Here is a 5832-nt window from a genome sequence, read left to right on the forward strand (position 1 = left end):
GTGATGTTTTTCTGGAAACTGTATTATGAAAGGATGTTTTTGCTCAAACAAACAAATGGGAGGATGTTTTGGTCACAAAAACAGACACATGGTGTTTCTGTGAAAGCAGCCTGGAAAAGAAGTATGTGATATTTTGCTAGAGAGAACACATGATGTTTGGAAAGAGAACACTTGAGAAAACACATGATGTTTGGAAAGAATATAAATAGAACCCAACAGACAGTGGACAACACTTTGTGCTATTGGTACCCCTTGCCACTCTGTACTGGTCGTCATTTTTTGTGACTTCTTAGAGAGAAAAGCTACCAATATTCTGGCATTCTGGCAGCTTCTTGCAGCTCCTTGGGCCAGCTGGCAGAGCCTCACAGTTTTTTCATGATTGAACATCTGTTCCTGATTCTTGAATGGTCTCTGTGAGTGGATGGAGCTACCCCTGCTGATTCATGTGAACTGAACTGCTGATATCCTGACAACACAGGTTGGATTCCTTTGAAAGAAGTATTTCTAAACAGGTCCATAACCTCCTTTGCCCTATTAACCTTTCCTTTCTGCTATATCTGGTGGGTGGTGGGCTACAATAGAGGTCAAAGCATTTAAGTACACTTATTAAAGTAAGGTTTTCAATATAACTCAACAGCTATCAACTGGGTATATGCTCATGTCTACATGACTTGACTGGCTACACATTTATTTTTGGCTTGCTGAAGTAGTGCTTGCAGTGCAAAATAAGGTTGGGGGCAACTGACTCATTGGGAGTAGGGAAGAAGGAAGGGAAACTATTGGGGGTTTTTTGTAATGATAGAAATTTTTTAATTCTGATGTTATTATTTCTTTTAATAAAATATCCAATGATATTACTACTCAAGGGAGCAGGATTGAGTGTATGAATAAAGATACCCAAGCAATTCGGGGCCACTTACTTGAAAGTCAACTGGTGGTGAGTGCCTTCACTTTGGCCAATACCCCTTCCCATTCTTCATACTAGAATCTTGAAGCTGGAGCTGATCTCCCACAAGAAAGTATTAGAGACTGGGAAGGAGGCTGGGAGGTAGAGGAGTGAGGGTAGAGAAGTGAATTAATATCATCTTATTAAGGTTTCTGCTGCTGTGATAAATATCATGACCAAAAGCAGCTTGGGGAGGAAAGGGTTTGTTTTAGCTTACAGTTGTAGTCCATCATGAAGTTAAGACAATGAATGCAATAGAAGCAGAAATTGAACTATAGGCTATGGAAGAATGCTGCTTAGTGGCTTGTTCACTATGGCTTGCTCAATCTGCTTTCTTATATACTATCTAGGAATACTTGGCCAGGAGTGACACTGCCCATCATGAGCTAGGCCCTCCTATATCAATTGTCAATCAAGAAAGTTCTCCACAGACTTGCCCAAAGGCCAATCTAATAGAGACATTGTGTCAGTTGAGTTTCTCTTCCCAGATAATTGTAGTTAGTGGTGAGTTAACAACAACAACCATAGAAACAAAATCCAAGCAAATAAAGTAACAAACAGGACAGACATAGACCACGTACAATATATGGGTGTGTCACACTGAATCCCATTGACCTGTATAACAGTTGACAATGTTTAAAATAACAACTGAAAACTAAAATTGACACTGATAGAAGAAAGACTGGATCAAAGCAGAAGAGTGCTCTAGACAGGATTCTTCCTTGTTTCTGAGCCCACATCTCAGCTCTACTAATTCACAGGGTCAGCCCAGTTCACTGCATCACATGCCATTTAAGCTACACACTTAGTGTTTATGTTACTCCATGATTGTATAGAAAACTTACAGTCTTGTCATTTATGTCAGTTTAAAAAAAACTTAATCAGGAATCTTTTAACAGATATTTCACTGGCTATTCTTCCCAAACATAACACTTTTTGATTCCTAAGTGTTCACATTTGGCAGTTATAAACTTTAACTGAAACACAGAAAATTCTAGATGTCATGAAGATAGTTGGGGCTGGAGGAGATGCAGGTCTATGGGCAACTGTCATCATGTGCTCATGTATGTGTATCTCTCTCCACAGGTACTGGTGGACATATCCCCACTGAACAGAACCTCTCTGCACATGCTTTATTTCATGAATATGATGAGATGGCACTTTACCTCTTTAACTTGACATAACATTGTAGTGTGGCAAACCTGCTCTTTGTCCACTTTACCATCTAGAGGGTCTTTTTGGGTGTAGTGTCTTATCTTTTTTCACAATAATAAATGCAATGAGTGTGTTGGTGTTGACTTTCTGTATTCTCTTTCTGTATCCTCATATATGATTAACCTTCAACTCAAAAAAATGAAACGGTTAATTTATCAAAATAAAATTAGTTATAGGGCAGATTAAGAAGATCAAATCACCAAGTCATTGAACGTGTTTTCTTTTCTCCATTGTATGGTTTTAGCTTCCTTATCAAAAATCAAGTGTCCACAGATGTGTGAATTTATATATGGGTCTTTGATTTGATTCCATTGATCAATGTCTCTGTCTTTATACCAATGCAGTTTTTAATCACTATTGCTCTGTAGTACAGCTTAAGGTCAGGGATGGTTATTTCTCTTAAAGTTTTACAATTCAGAAGTCCTTTGACAAAATCCAACACCCCTACATGTTAAAAGTATTAGGGAGATCAGAAATACAAGCCACATACCTAAATATAATCAAAGCAATACACAGCAAGCCAATAGCCAACATCAAACTAAATGGAGAGAAGCTTAAAGCAATTCCACTAAAATCAGGGACAAGACAAGGTTGTTAATTCTCTCCCTCTCTATTCAAAATAGTACCTGAACTTCTAGCCAGAGCAATAAGACAACTAAGATCAAAGAGATGCAAACTGGAAAGGAAAAAGTCAAAGTTTCACTATTTGTGAGTGATATGATAGTACACATAAACAATCCCAAAAATTCTACCAGAGAATTCCTACAGTTGATAAATACCTTCAGCAAGGTGGCTGGATACAATGTCAAAGAAATGAGTGGCCCTCCTTTATACAAATCATAAACAAGCTGAGAAAGAAATTAAGGAAACAACACCCTATACAATAGCCATGAATAATATAACATATCTTGGCATAACTAAGCAGTTGAAAGATCTGGATGGCAAGAACTTCAAGTCCCTGAATGAAAGAACTGAGGAAGATATTAGAAAATGGAAAGATCTCCCATGCTCATGAATAGGTAGGATTAACATAGTGAAAATGACCATCTTAGCAGAAGCAACCTACAGATTTAATGCAATCACCATCAAAATGTCAACACAGTTTTTTATAGACCTTGAAAGAGCAATTCTCAACTTCATATTAAAAAACAAACAAACATTAGTCGGGTACTGTCAGAGCCTCTCAGGAGACAGCGATATCAGGCTCATGTCATCAAGCACTTGCTGGCATCCACAATAATGTCTACAGAAGTGGAGGCTCACAGCCATCCATTGGACTGAGCACAGGGTTCCCAGTGAAGGAGCTAGAGAAAGGACCCAAGGAGCTGAAGGGTTTGCAGCCCCTTAGGATGAACAACAATATGAACTAACTAGTACCCTCAGAGCTCCCAGGGACTAAACCACCAACCAAAGAGTACACATGGTGGGACTAACTGCTCTAGCAGCATATGTATAGCAGAGGATGGCCAAGCTGGTCATTAATGGGAGGAGAGGCCCTTAGCCCTATGAAGGTTCTATGCCCCAATGTAGGGGAATGCCAGGGCCAGGGCCAGTAAGCAGGAGGGGGGGGTGTAGTGCGCAGGGGGAGGGGGAAGGGAACAGGGGTTTGTTTTAGTTTTTGGCTTTTGGTTGTTTTTTTTTTGGGGGGGGGGGTGAACCTGAGAAAGGAGATATTGTAAATAAAGAAAAAAAATCTAAGAAAAAGAGACTCTCCTCCTGCCTGCCTGGAAGTCAATCTTCTCCTAGCAGCATTCAGATGAAGATGTGGAACTCTCAGCTCCTCCTATACTATGCCTGCCTGCATGCTTTCATGTTCCCACCTTGATGATAATGGACTGAACTTCTAAACCTGTAAGCCAGTCCCAATTAAATGTCGTCCTTATAAAGAAAAAAACAAAAAACAAAAGCAAAACAAAACAATAAAACAACCAAACAAACAAAAAACAGGATACCCAAAACAATCTTCCAAGACAGTAAATACCTTAAAACCATGGACTGCCCCTTTTCATAGGGATCTATGAAAAGATCGTTGTGGGGAGCTATGGAGAAGGCCTTCACCTATAGTGCCTTGCTAGTCTCCAACAGAAGGCCTCTCTGCACTCCCAGCCATGCCCTGCCATTGGCCGCTGAGCTCAAGCCTCCAGTTAAGCCAAGGACTCTCCCTCTGGGATCAGCCTGAGCTGACCCCGCCCGGACAAGATCAAGCTCTCAGGCCCACATTCCTTTCTCAACTCTTTCGCAACTTCCCGCAGCGCCTTAATGTCCAAGGGAACCCCACAGCCCCAGCTTCATCTCAGGCTGGGGACCTCGAAATCTGTTCTTGCTGTCCTGCACCTCTGACTGTGCTTTCCCACTCTTGGAGCTTTGTTCCAAGGCTTTCCTACGACCCACCAGCAGCCTGGACAGTGAGGGGGTAAGTGTAGTCAACTGCAGCATCCCTCATCCCATATCCCTCATCCAGCATCCCGCATCCTGCATCCCCAAGTAGCCCTGACCTGTGACAGCTGGACCCAACAACCCTACAACTGGCACTACCATCGTGGTACAAACCCAGCGTACCCCCAGCTGGTGACCCACACACAGAGACCCACATCTAGAAACTTCACATTACTCAAGGAGTAAGTAACCCTTGACCTAATTCAAAAGACCTCTCTGTCTCTGTCTCTGTCTCTCTGTCTCTCTGTCTCTCTGTCTCTCTGTCTCTGTCTCTCTGTCTCTCTGTCTCTCTGTCTCTGTCTCTCTGTCTCTGTCTCTCTGTGTCTCTCTGTGTCTCTGTCTCTCTCTGTCTCTCTGTCTCTCTGTCTCTGTCTCTCTCTCTCTCTCTCTCTCTCTCTCTCTCTGTCTCTCTCTCTCTCTCTTTTTCTTTTCGGGCCAGCTTTCTCCTCTCCCCTTTGACTCTTAGCTCCACTCTCCAAATCTCATTTTGGACCTAACTTGCTGCCTACTAGCCTCCACTCTCTGCCCCTCTCCCAACACCAACACCACAGCGAGGGCTACTACACAGTTAACAGAGCTGTCTTTCTGGGCAGCAGGACCTGCCCTGAGATCTCTGCTTCTCCAGCCTGCCAGCCCAAGCTCAACCTCAGGTCCCCTGCAGGCCAAGAAGCTAGATACGCACTTAAATGTATAGTTGGCAATGTTCTTGCCCACTCTGTGTCACATAACATAACAGTCACCTGGTTGACTGTTAGCTATGCAGAAGCTTTCTAGTTTTATGAAGTTCTGTTTGATAGTTGTTGGTCTTAAATCTTGGACATATGGAGTCCTATTCAGGAGGTCCTTTCTTACACCAGTATCATCTAGGTCACTGACTATTTTTTTTTCCCAGAAGTTTCAGTGTTTTAGGTTCCAAGTTTAGGTCTCTGATCCATTTGCAGTCAGTTTCTGTGCAGAGTGATAGGGCTCTCTTTTCATTCTTCTGCGTGTAGACTTTCAGTTTTCCCAGCACCATTTATTTAAGACACCTTCTTTTCTCCGGTTTATGTTTTGTCATCTTTGTCAAGTATTGGCTGAAGTTGTGAGTTCATATTTGTATCTTTGCTTTTATTCTTTGGTCTACACATCTGTTCTTGTTCCAGTACCAGTCAGTGTTTATTGCTATAGTTCTGTAATATATTTTAAGATCTGGGATGGTAATCTTTCCAGCATTGCTCTTTTTGTTCAGGATTTTT

The 5832-nt window shown here is 41.9% G+C and overlaps 1 protein-coding gene and 1 long non-coding RNA gene across 3 annotated transcripts in view; both read left to right on the plus strand.

Moving 5' to 3' along the window:
• Positions 1 to 247: 247 nt before the first annotated feature.
• On the plus strand, positions 248 to 2244 carry LOC116103593. The gene is made up of 2 exons (XR_004123507.1): positions 248 to 512; positions 2033 to 2244. It is a non-coding gene; the product is annotated as an uncharacterized LOC116103593 (long non-coding RNA).
• Positions 2245 to 4375: 2131 nt separating this feature from the next.
• LOC116103589 (membrane-spanning 4-domains subfamily A member 4D-like) overlaps positions 4376 to 5832 on the plus strand; it is a 30849-nt gene continuing 29392 nt past the window's right edge. The window contains exon 1 of one of the 2 annotated variants that reach the window (XM_031389775.1): positions 4376 to 4779. The gene's annotated coding sequence lies outside the window, so the exon portion shown is untranslated. The remainder of the gene's footprint in view (positions 4780 to 5832) is intronic. The other variant, XM_031389774.1, reaches the window with a different exon arrangement.

This window comes from Mastomys coucha, unplaced genomic scaffold (genome assembly GCF_008632895.1).
Source record: "Mastomys coucha isolate ucsf_1 unplaced genomic scaffold, UCSF_Mcou_1 pScaffold21, whole genome shotgun sequence".
Lineage (NCBI taxonomy): Eukaryota > Metazoa > Chordata > Mammalia > Rodentia > Muridae > Mastomys > Mastomys coucha.